This window comes from Rhinatrema bivittatum, chromosome 6, assembly GCF_901001135.1.
Source record: "Rhinatrema bivittatum chromosome 6, aRhiBiv1.1, whole genome shotgun sequence".
Classification (NCBI taxonomy): domain Eukaryota; kingdom Metazoa; phylum Chordata; class Amphibia; order Gymnophiona; family Rhinatrematidae; genus Rhinatrema; species Rhinatrema bivittatum.
In genome coordinates this window covers 36399263-36411767 of record NC_042620.1, presented here as the reverse complement: position 1 = coordinate 36411767, position 12505 = coordinate 36399263, and the positions used below count along the sequence as shown (strand labels likewise).

The 12505-nt window shown below is 48.3% G+C and overlaps 1 protein-coding gene across 5 annotated transcripts in view; it reads left to right on the top strand.

Moving 5' to 3' along the window:
- SLC12A8 (solute carrier family 12 member 8) overlaps positions 1-12505 on the top strand; it is a 174139-nt gene that overhangs the window by 126635 nt on the left and 34999 nt on the right. The gene's annotated exons all lie outside the window — the stretch shown is intronic.

Below are 12505 nucleotides of genomic sequence, written 5' to 3'. Positions count from 1 at the left end.
CCTACATCAACCGTCAGGGCGGAACCAGAAGCCGACAGGTATCTCTAGAAATCGCCCCACTAATGGTTTGGGCAGAGGCGAATCTGCGGGACATCTCTGCCGTCCACATTGCCGGGAAGGACAATACCACAGCAGACTTCCTCAGCAGAGAAAGCCTGAATCCAGGCGAGTGGCAGCTGTCCCCCACAGCTTTCCAGATGATTGTTGATCACTGGGGGATTCCGGACATGGATTTACTGGCAGACAAGTCCAATGCTCAGGTACCCAGATACTTCAGCCGCAGATGCGACCCGTGCTCGCACGGCATCGATGCTCTGGTCCAGCCGTGGCCTCCGGGGACTCTCCTATATGCCTTTCCCCCGTGGCCTCTACTGGGTGCCCTCATCCACAGGATTCGGTCACACCAGGGCCTAGTTCTTCTGGTGGCCCCGGACTGGCCAAGAAGACCCTGGTACGCGGACCTCAGATGCCTACTGGCAGGGGAGCCTCTCCCCCTGCCTCCTCTCCGGGACCTTCTACGTCAAGGTCCCATTCTGCACGAGGATCCGGCTCAGTTCTCTCTTACGGTCTGGCCATTGAGAGGGCTCGACTGAAGAAAAAGGGTTACTCGGGGCCTGTGATTAATACACTCCTCCGGGCTCGCAAGTTTTCCACATCCCTCACCTACGTACGGATCTGGAGAATTTTTGAAGCATGGTGCGACTCTCTTGGCACCAGTCCACATGCCGCCACTATTCCTATTGTGTTGGATTTCCTGCAGGATGGGCTTCAGAAGGGTCTCTCCCTCAGCTCCATCAAGGTTCAGGTAGCGGCACTATCGTGCTATGGGCCCAGGAGAGGTGGCAAGACCATCGCCAAGCACCCTGATGTTTCTCGTTTCCTGCAAGGCGTCAAGCATATTCGTCCGCCACTAAAGTGGCCTGTACCCTTATGGAACCTTAATCTGGTTCTGGATTTCCTCGCGGGATCTACCTTCCGACCCCTTCGGGGCTTGTCTCTACGGTCTCTAACCCTGAAGTTGGTATTCCTGCTGGCCGTATGCTCCGCACGCCGCATCTCTGAATTACAAGCACTGTCCTGCCGTGATCCCTTTCTACGTATCACTTCGGAGTCTATCCATCTTTGGACGGTTCCCTCCTTTCTCCCTAAAGTGGTTTCACAATTTCATCTTAACCAAACCATATCCTTGCCTACCACGGTAGGTTTGAAGAAATCTGAAGAAGGCCGTTTATTACGCCATCTCGACATCGGCAGATTGCTGCCCAGGTATCTGACAATGACTCAAGACCTGCGGAAGACAGACCATCTGTTCATCCTACACAGCGGGAAGAAGCAAGGTGAAGCGGCCTCTCGGCCCACCATTGCCCGCTGGATTAAAGACGTTGTCAGAGCCGCCTACGTGGAGGCTGGGAAGGCTCCGCCTCTACAGGTTAAGGCTCATTCTACCAGAGCCCAAGCGGCGTCTTGGGCTGAATCCCCGATGCTGTCACCGGCGGACATCTGTAAAGCGGCGACATGGTCCTCCCTCCATACCTTTTCTCTGTTCTACCGTCTGGATGTCCAGGCCAGGGAGGACTCTGCTTTTGCGAGGGCGGTACTACATGGTCCTCAGGCAGCCTCCCGCCCAGGCTGGGTGTAAAGCTTTGGTACATCCCATTTGTCCTGAGTCCATCTGGCTACACGCCAGGAAATGTTGAGATTACTTACCTGGTAATCTTGTTTTCCTTAGTGTAGACAGATGGACTCAGCATCCCGCCCAGCTGCCTGTGTACATGGGTTTCACCGATTCCAGGTAAGCCTTTGACATTTGTTTTCCTAAGAGCGTACACTCTGCCAATGTCCACGCCTTCCGGTTGGGAAGGCTGGCGGTCTCCAGCCACTGTCAATCGGTCAGGGGAGGCCTGTTTTCACTTTTTTCTTTACTTTTCACTGAGCGTCAGTACACACATCCATAACAGCTTTTGCAAGGAAGATTACTGAACAGCTGCGCTTCCTGTGGGGATATATACACGCCCCCGTGCTGCCGTCAGATCCGTCTCCAACTGCTAGCACGCGGATACTATCCCATTTGTCCTGAGTCCATCTGTCTACACTAAGGAAAACAAGATTACCAGGTAAGTAATCTCAACAGTATGTATGTATGTATGTATATGTGTGTGTGTATGTATGTATGTATATATATATATATATATACATACATACACACACAATTTCAGTTTCTAAAAACTCACATTTATTCCTTCACATGCATGCCAGCTAGCCTCCTCTTAACCTCTGTCTTGCTCATACATACCTCTTATTCATACCGTAGGGGGTCTCATAGCTCAGCAACCCTGTTATTAATACATTTCTATAAACTGATGCTGTGTATAGATTTCTTTTGTATATGTTCATATGGTGGCATGTCTGTGAATGGTTTTTTTTAAGAGGATTTGTAGAAAAACAATGTTGTAATAAGAGAGACAATAACGTTTTATATAAACAATCATTAAAGAGTTAATTTGCTTCATTTTGTGATAGGATGGTATAGATTGGGATTCTTTGTAAATATCCTTTTCAGGCTTATTTTTGGAGCCAGAGCCAGGCATGGGAAGGGGGGTGCGGGACTGCAAAGGACGGAGGTAATGGGATCAAGATGAGAGGGAGGGAGGGAGGTGACTAGGAACCTCCAGGGAATTTCAGGAGATACCAGCTGGTCCGCTGATATGCTTGCTGTAGCCCGTTGCATTGTCTGCAGTTATGTTTGCTGTAGCCAGTTGCATTGTCTGCTGATATGTTTACTGTAGGCAGTTGCATTGGTGAGAACATCAGACTGCTCCTGTCTCTCTGGAGCACCGTATTACGCTGTGCGGCCTCACCGAGCTGTGTAATTTGATATTAAGTGTTAGGAATGGGACTGTCCAGTCCCGGACATTCTGCGTTGGCGTCCGACACCGCATGCTTCCTTACGACAGATCGGAAGGATTACTTTCAGCAGATCTTGTAGAAGTCCATTAAGCACCTGCAGATGTGAACAGATAACGGAGTGCCAGCGCGCCGCTGTGCCCAGAACATTTTACGCTGTCAACATTTCATTGCCAGGCACAGATGGTCAGATGAGCAATTTCATCTCCCTGCGAACGTTATCGATGTGGGAAGTAGAATACCAATGAGCAGAAAGACTGCTAATTTTTCAGGCATTAGTTCTGTACCCCAGAGGTAAACATTTTGTTGTCATTTCATGAGCACCGTGTTTTCATAGTGTGCACAAGAACATTAGGAAATGACGGCGTTCGTCTCAGCCTTACTGGATAGCACAAGATAAACCGAGAAGGAGAGCGAGGAGCTTCCCATTGTGATCTCTGCATAAAACAGTTCTTTGTTAGGCGATACCATAACGGGACCAGGAGTTTGGCGAATGTTATCAGGGGTGATGCTGGTCCTATTGCGCCCGCTCCCTTAACACGCGCTGATCCAACTCTCCCGGGCACCCGATTTAACATTTAAATCGGCTGCCGCGGTAAAAAAGGAGGCACTAGGGGAAACTGTGCGCCCCTGGCACCTCCTCGGCAGTGAGCGTCCAGGAGAGGTGGCTGTCAGCCGGTTAGGAAAACAGACGCTGAATTTTACGAGCGTCTTTACCTCACTTGTGCACAGCCACGGGTTAGGAAAGAGGACACTCGTCACTTGAGCGTCCCTTTCACTATCCTCACTGCTGGCACACTTTTTATCTTCTTTTTTTTTTTTTAGGGTTCTCCTTTTTCAGTTCCTCCGACTTAATATCATGACGATATTAATTTATTAAGTCGGAGGAACTACAGAGAGGCAGTATTTTCTGCTTTGCTGTAAACATTTTGGGCTCCTCAAGAATTAACGCCTGCTCCGGGGCAGGCGTTAATTTTTCAGAGTAAAAATGCGCGTGTTGGGCGCACATTATTATTATTATTTTTTTTTTGCATCGGGAGGTAATAGTTAATAGCCTCATCAACATGAAGTTACACACAATGAGCGTTTTATTAGCTGCGCGCTCGGTTGGATGTGCTAACCCCCCGTTGAGCAGGTGCAAAGCTGCGCACTTGCGTTTTCTTAAGCAATTTTCAAAGGGAGAAATTACCCTTTGAAAATTGGTGCAAGGTATTTGTGTTGAAAGCAGCCGCGTGCTTTGCACTTTTCTGGGCAGTATGCCGTCTAAAAGAAGCACTTTCTTTTTCCCATCCCCCACTAATAGGGCCAGGGGAACGTCTAGGTGGGACTAGGCAGCCGCCTGGACTGTCAGAGGTTGCGAGGCGGCAGCACGACAGTGGCAGGGCCGTGGAAACTCCGTCCCCTTCCTCTTCCCGCCTGCGTGACCCGGAAGAGGAAGTTCGGGCTCACGGGAGTAGGGAAGAAGGTGTAAAACGCTGTAACGGAGCAGCGGCGGGCCAGAAAAAAGGAGCCACATCGGCCCTGCAGGCCGCCGGAAGAAACCAGATCAGCATCGGTGGACCAGCGGGGGGCCAAAGAAAGCAGCGGCGTGGGCCTGCCCCAGTCCTCCCTCAGCCTCCCCTTCCGGAAGAAAGGAGCAGAAGCAGTGGGCCCACGTGACCAGAAAAAAAAAAATGTACATCCCATCAACAGTGCAGACCAAAGGAGGAGGTTGCTGGCTGCGTTATGCATTGAGGGGGGGAGGGAACAGTAAGCATATGCGTGAAGAGTGAGAGAGAGTGTGTGTGAACTTGTACGTGTACATGTGTTTGTGTCTGTCCGAGTGAATGAGAGTGTGCGTGAGCAAGCGTGTACAAGAGAAGGGAGTGTGCGTGTATATGTGTGAGAGCGAGAAAGGGAGAAAGTTTGTGCATACATCCTGCCTCCCACTAATCCACAACTCGATGTGGCTGGAAATCAAAAGTTCCCAGGTATGGAAAGCAGGGGATTTTTTTTTTTTTTTAATCCTTATTTTTTTTCATTATTGGGTGGTGTTTGTATCTGCTGTTTTGAAATATTTTATTGGCATTTGGAAAATTTTTATATGAGATTTTAATTATTGGATGTTCTAATTGTCAGCTGTTTTTGAAATATTTATTATTTTTATTAGTATGGTTTTACTATTGCAACTGCTATTTTATATTTCTTGATTGTATTTTTTGATGTTGTATGAGGAATGGTAATGCTTCTCTCTTTCCATTGTTGCACTGCATACAGCATCTGGCTTGTTGTTTCCAGTTCAGTTTTTGTCAGCATGTTTGTATTTATAATTTATGGTCTCTTTATTCTGAATTTGCTGAGGATCTGTCTGTGTTCTGCATGTGTGACTGAGGTGAGGTATTCTGTTAGTGTGTAGTTTCTGTGTAGGGAGCTATAGCATTCTGGCTTTTTTTTTCCTACTAGGAGAGGTATTGGTGTAATATTTGCAGTGTTGCGTTTTCATAGGTAGGGTTGTTGCTCTTTGAATGCTGGCAAATAGTGCTGTTTTGGCATGGGAGGTTTATTATGTTGTAACTGTCATTGAGTACACATGATTTCCAGAGGGCCAAGCCCACACCCAGCACACATTGCAATAAGTCTAATACCATATGGGTTCCAAGTGTCTTTTTTAGCAGGGTTTTCTGATTCAGAAGCAGGGCGTGTAAATATAATATACCTGTTGTGAGATTTTTATCTCCAAAGACTGTACTTTGAATATTCCTTTTTCATGTAAAATCTTATTATAAACTTATAGCTTTTAACTGTGTGTGGGGAAGGGTTGGAGGGGAGGGATGCACGGATTTGCCTAGGGTGCCCTTGCACCAGCCCTGCCCATCGCGAAACCCGAGAAATTGCAGGGTCATTTTGTGTGGAAAAATGTCGCAAGTGCAAAAATCAATGCAGCGCAGTAAATTAAAACGTTATTCTTTTCGCTTTGGCATTTTAATGGGCTGTCTGGCATCCCTGGGCAGGCAGTTGGGTGAATAACAGGATGTGCAAGGGACCTGACTGAATCTATTGTTTTTGCCTTTCACATACCGTACCCTGCTAAGAGTATCGTGTGTTTTTTTCTTTCTGCTTTTAGCATTTCCAGAGCGCGATAATTGTACTGTAGACCCAACCTAATGGAAATTCATCAACAGAAATGAATAGTTTGACAGGCAGAACACAGCAGGATTGTGATTTGTTTTCCTGTTGATAGAAGCCTGTCAGGAAAATGCAAACTAGCCCAAAGCGACATAAATATCATTACTGTAAACTCGCTTGCACTGCAGGCAGCACAGGGAAGGGAAAATAATATAGTGGTCTTGAGAAAACTTGTGTTGTGTATTATTGAAATATTTTTTTTTTTTTTATTGAGGACAATAGATGGGTTGGGCCGGTGTGTTCTTAATAAGGATGTCAGGAATTTGAAGTTAATGATCCAGCTGCATAAGGACTATGGTAGCCTCTTTCATCAAAAGAAAATCTACGCATTTTTTAATGGCAACACATTTTCTACTGAGACAAAAAGAAAAATCTTCCATGTATTAACTGCCTTGCAGCCAGGATACCTTTCAAAGAACTGGGCGTGCGGCCCCATTGTACGCATGGCGCCGCACACAAGTATGCTTATGTTTTAAAATCTACACGCATACATCTGTACTGTTTATAAAATACGCGCATCTATTATATAAATTATACACTCCTGCGTGAACTGTTTTCACAAATGTTTGCACGGATATTTTCACTAAATCCCGAGCGCACACATGCACGTTTTTCCGTGCGCGATCTTCCAGTTCTTCCAGGGGGGGGGGTTTATTCCAAAATGGCCCCTCCCCCCAAGGAAGGCAGCCGAATTTCACCACCAGGAATGTGTCACGGCTGGCAACCCTGGTAGTGAGGAAGGAACATTTGTTCCAGGTCCGGGGATTCAAGAGTAATATCAAGCAGCTGGGGCAGGTACGGAGAGGAGAGAAGAGAAGCAGAGTATAATAGAGGAGCTTCCAACCCCCGTGGGGTAAGTACATTGTAGGAACTAGAATGTGGATGGAAGTAGGGGACGTTAAGGGTGGTTTAGGGGGGTGTGGGAGTATTTGGGGCAATTGGGAGCTGGGGTTGGGTGTTAGGAAAGGGTTGGGGTGTTTTTTGGGAGTTAGTATGGATGGGGAGGGTAGTGGGGGGGGGGAAGGGGGGCCATTGTGGACGTAGTAGGGCAAAAAGCGATAGGCATATATTGATGGTGAAACTGATTAATAAGACAATAATGGCATGACCCTTGCACATGAACTGTGTTGGCCATCATCTTCTCAAGCTACCTAGTGTCAAGGTGGCCCTGTTACCAGAAACGTAAAATCATGCCTTATCTATTATTGGACCTGTTTTATGGAACAGTTTGTCAGATGAGTATAGAACTATGAAGGACTTTCAGCTATTCCGAAATATGGTCAAGGCTTCCTTATGTCAAGAAGCCTTTACAATCCTTTCTGGTCAGACCTAGTCAGGCATTTTCAAGATGTCTAAACTGACAGAGCTTTGTGTGTGTGTGTGTTTGTTTATGATGTTTGTTACCTTGTATTTTTTATAATTGTTTTATGTTGCAGTTGTAATCTGCCTAGCATGATGTGGTTGTTATAGGCGGACTGTAAATATTTTAAATAAATAAAAATAAATGAATGTATTGCTAAAGTATGGCACAGAAAGAGTCAACATGGGTTTTGCAAAGGGAAGTCTCGCTTTACCAATCTGCTGAATTATTTTGAGAGTGTAAATAAACATGCGGACAGAGGTGAGCCAATTGATGTAGTGTATTTGAATTTTCAGAAGGCAATTGATGAAGTCTCTCCTGAAAAACTCCTGAAGAAATGGGAAGGTCATGGGATTGGAGACAATGTCCTATTGTGGATTGGTAACTGGAGAAAGATCATTAGTAGAGTGCCCCAGGAGTTTGGTACAGGAACCTGTGTTGTAACTGTATCCCGAGAGGCAGGCTGCACTCCTTATTTGTTGTCTCTTTAGGGCTGGAAACCTGGCTATACACACAAACACACACACACACCCTCTCATGTACACCCACACACCCACACCCTCTCATACACACACGCACTCACACACCACCACCCTCTCATACGCACACGCACCCACACACCACCACCCTCTCATACGCACACGCACTCACACACCACCACCCTCTCATACGCACACGCACCCACACACCACCACCCTTTCATACGCACACGCACCCACACACCACCACCCTCTCATACGCGCACGCACGCACCCACACACCACCACCCTCTCATACACGCACGCACCCACACACCACCTCCCTCTCATACACGCACCCACACACCACCACCCTCTCATACGCGCACGCACCCACACACCACCACCCTCTCATACACACACACGCACCCACACATCACCACCCTCTCATACACACACGCACCCACACACCACCACCCTCTCATACGCGCACACACCACCACCCTCTCATACACACACACGCACCCACACATCACCACCCTCTCATACACACACGCACCCACACACCACCACCCTCTCATATACTTACACATACAAAGACACTGGCTCCCTGTCTGTCAGGCATACAGACATGCTGGCTCCCACTCACTCCTGCACACATATAGGCACAGACACTGGCTCCCTCTCTGTCAAGCACACATGTACACGTGTTTCCTCTCTCTCAAACACACACATGCTTGCACACCTACTCTTTCTAGCAGGCATGCATGACTGATCCCCTACCAACAGGGGGGCCTCCTTTAGTTGGGCTTCTAGGTAGGATGAGATCACCCGGCAGCTGAGGTGCCTCCTGGCTGGGAACGTTTCTTCTCTTCAGCCGGTAGGGCTTGGGCTCCCTGCTGGCCCTTTACTCCTGGCTGGAACGTTTCTTCTTCTTCTCTTTGGCCGGCAGGGCTTGGGCTACCTACCGCCCGCTGCTCTTGGCTGGAACGTTTCTTCTTCCCGGGTGACGACAGGTTGATTCATCGCACAGTCACTGGCACCCTCTTCCTTGTCATCACCTGGGGCACCCCCCCCACCCAACACACCTCTGCTCTGGAGAGAGCTGCTTAAAACACCCTTGCAGGTAGGTGGATGGTCATTCCAGCTCCCTCAATAGATTCACTAATCTATATTGTTCTTACTAAGGGTTCACCCAGGCCTTAATGACAACAGAACTGGGTGTCTGTCTCATATGCTGTTTAGCATATTCATAAATGATCTAGAGAAATGAATAACAAACATGGTGATCAAGTGATGACACAAAGTTGTTTCCAGCCGTTAAAATGGCAGCAGATTATGAAGAACTGCAGAAGAACATTGTGAGACTGGGCTTCTAAATGGCAGATACAATTTAATGTGGACCAGTGCAAAGTAATGGACGTAGGGAAAAATAATCCCAACTACAAGTATCCAGTGCTGGGTTCATGTTAGTGTTAGCAAAAATAGGGGTGCAGGGACCTGTTTGTAAAGGACACTCCCAGTTCACTTCCCACTTCACTTCACGATCCTAAGCTCAGGAAAGAGCAATGTGTTCTCCTCAGAAATAGACTTGTATTTATCAGATTTAGCAGGATATAGATTATAGAAAATAACAGTTCCTGTCTCTAACATCCTGGCCACTAAGCACCAGTTTATCCTAAGGAAAGTTCTGTACCATGGGTGGTTACAAACATGCCATAAACCTTAGCCTCTTAAATATAATAATACTTATGGCTAACTTACTTACCCCTGTCCCAGTTCCAGGCGATGACCCTGTGTTCACCTCTGAAGCAGACTCCGGCTGGAGAGCTGGAGAATGTGTGCAGGGAAGGAGACTTGCTTCCTGGGTTTGGTACTGGCAGAGCTGGTGGCGATCCGGGAAGGAGACTTGCTTCTGGCTCTGCTACTTGCCAGGCTGTCTGGGGCTTGCTCTTGCCCTTCACCATCTCAGACTCCGTGTCACTCTCCATACCTGAGCAGGGCTTCTCCTCTCTCCGGTCTCCTCTCCCTGGTCTTCTGGCCACTGCTAGTCTTCTCCCTCCTTGATAGCAAGGGGTGCTGGTCTGCTTGGGACTCCCCTTTTGCTCTTCTGATTCTTTTTCTTTCAGGGGTCCCTTCTCTGGTTTCAGGGTCGCTCTCAAGGTTTGCTCTCAGGGTCGCTCCCTCCTCCTTATTTGCCCCCCTATCTTAGAGTTTCCAGCTGATAAATATGCATAAGCTCATGCATAATCACAAGGTGGGTAGAGTTGTTTGCCATATTGCAGGTCTTTTCCCCCCTCCCCATTTCTTCAGGGGAGTACTGCCACGTCTGTATGCCAGACTGTTTTTCTCTGTCTGACTGTCCCCCCCTTCTTTCAAGGGTGGGGGTCTTTCTGAACTCTGTTGACCAATCAATGACTCCTGCTTAGGGGCTTAACTACTGTATTGTCCTTCTGCCTTGGCCTTTTTCAGGGCTGACTCCACCACTACTGACTGATGTGGGAACTGACGCCTCTCAAATCCTAAGGCCTGCTGTATTAAATAGACCGCATCTGGAGATGGGATGCTCCCAAATCTGAAGTAGTAATTCCTTAAAAATGTCATGGATGGGAACAGCCACTATCTTCTTCGGGGCATCAGCAAACTTGAGGATCTCCAGCATCTTATGTCGGGCATCCTCCTCTGACAGAAGTTGAAATGGAATGGCTTCCGCCATGGCCTGGATAAAGGTCGGTGGAGACCAGCGCCTCTCCTCTAGAGGGGACAGATCTGATGGAAGATCTCCCGAGTCAGAAAAAGACTCCTAGGTATCATCTCCCCATGGGTCATATGGGGCATCCCCCTCCTAAGGTCCCCTGGGGAACCCCGTGGAGAACCCTGCCCAGGCCTCTAGGTTTGGGCACCCTGGGCATCGACAGCACTAAGGCCCCAAGGAACCGGGAACCGGAATAGTCAACACCAGACATGGTACCAAGAAACCTAACGGTGCCGTGGGCTGCAGCGATGCATCATCATCAGAGGAATCCATGATGAGAATCACCCTGGTGGAGGAAGCTATAATGGCCATCGGGACATCGATGGACCCCCGGGCACTATCAGCTGCTGTGTAGATAAGACACCCAGAAGGACATCCAGGTGTTCCAGCAGCACCAACATCACAGGTACCTTCTTCAGCGCTGGTGGAGCTACCGGTGGAGTTGGAGGCTTGATGCTCTGCAGGGCTCGGATCACTGCCAGCTGCACCCTGCGGTCCAGCTTCTCTTGAAAATCCACTGAAGCCAGAACGGGTGGAGGAGGAGGAGGCGTCACCAGAGCTCCCTCGGATCCCTGAGGGAGATCAGTACCCAGCAACGGTATCGGTGGGGAATGCCTAGGACTCTCGGGTTTGATAGAGGTCGATGCCTTCTCTTCACAGGGTCACTTTGGGGGTATCAACAAACACCGTTGCTGACCCGAGCTTGGTGCCATGCACTGACTATGACCGGTGGTGATGCTTCCGTGGCTTCCCGCTGTGCTCGGCCCAGTCTTTCACCAGCGCCAAGGAAGACGGAAATGATCCTGACGTCCTGAAGTGCGACAACACAGACAGCCTATCCCCGCCCCCTTTCTACTGAGAGGGCTCCAGAAGAGGGATGGACAGAGAGGGTTCAGTGTCCATAGGTTCCCCGTGCCCTTTTGGCGTTAACGCCCCCGATGCTGGAGTCAACAATCAGATTTTTTGGATACAAAAAGCTTCTCCATCTTATCTAGATGGGTGTGACGGTTTTGCGGGGTTATTTGATCGCAAGAACGACACCCCCAGATGTACGATGCTCCCAGGCAGAGGATGCAAACCTAATGTGGATCCGTGAGAAACAAGGTCCGTGGGCACTGGGGACATTGGCGAAAACCAGATGATGCCATAAAAAAGAGCTGCAAGCGGTCGATGACTGTCAGCCACTGATAGAGCAACACACTGGGAATCGACCGCAACGAAGTGAAAAAAATCTTACCATGCCATCCAAAGAGGCACCAACCGGGAAGAAAAGGGACCCGGCACAGACTCAGTCAGTAACCGACCAGGAAAAATCTTTGAAAAAGAGCAGAGCTCCACAACTGCGAGATGAATGCTTCGCAGAAAATAAGAGTCTGAAGAGGGATGCCAAGTTGACATGTGGATAGTGGCATGCTCAGTATGCCAGTCAAAGTTTTCCATGCTGGGCTCCATTCGATGATGGCACCCATGTGTGAGGACTACCGTCCTGCTTGTCCTGGGAGAAAGTATCCTTCAATGTAAAGTTCTCATCAGGGCAAGGTCTCTTGTTTTTCCACTGAGACAGTGTTTTGGGGGCCTGTCAGTATTTGACTGCATACTTCTTTGGCTATTTAGATTCATATTTGGTGCTTTCAGTGGTAAAACGTGGGATATCTCCCTACATTAGGAGTCACCACTCAGGAAAAGGACCTTGGAGTCCTTGTGGATAATACTTTGAAATCTTCAGCTCAGTGTGCAGCGATGGTCAACAAGGCAAACAGAATGTTAGGAATTATTTAGAAAGGAATAGAGAACAGAACTGAGAATATTATAATGCCCTTGTATAGATCCATGATGTGACCACACCTTCAGTATTGTGTGCAG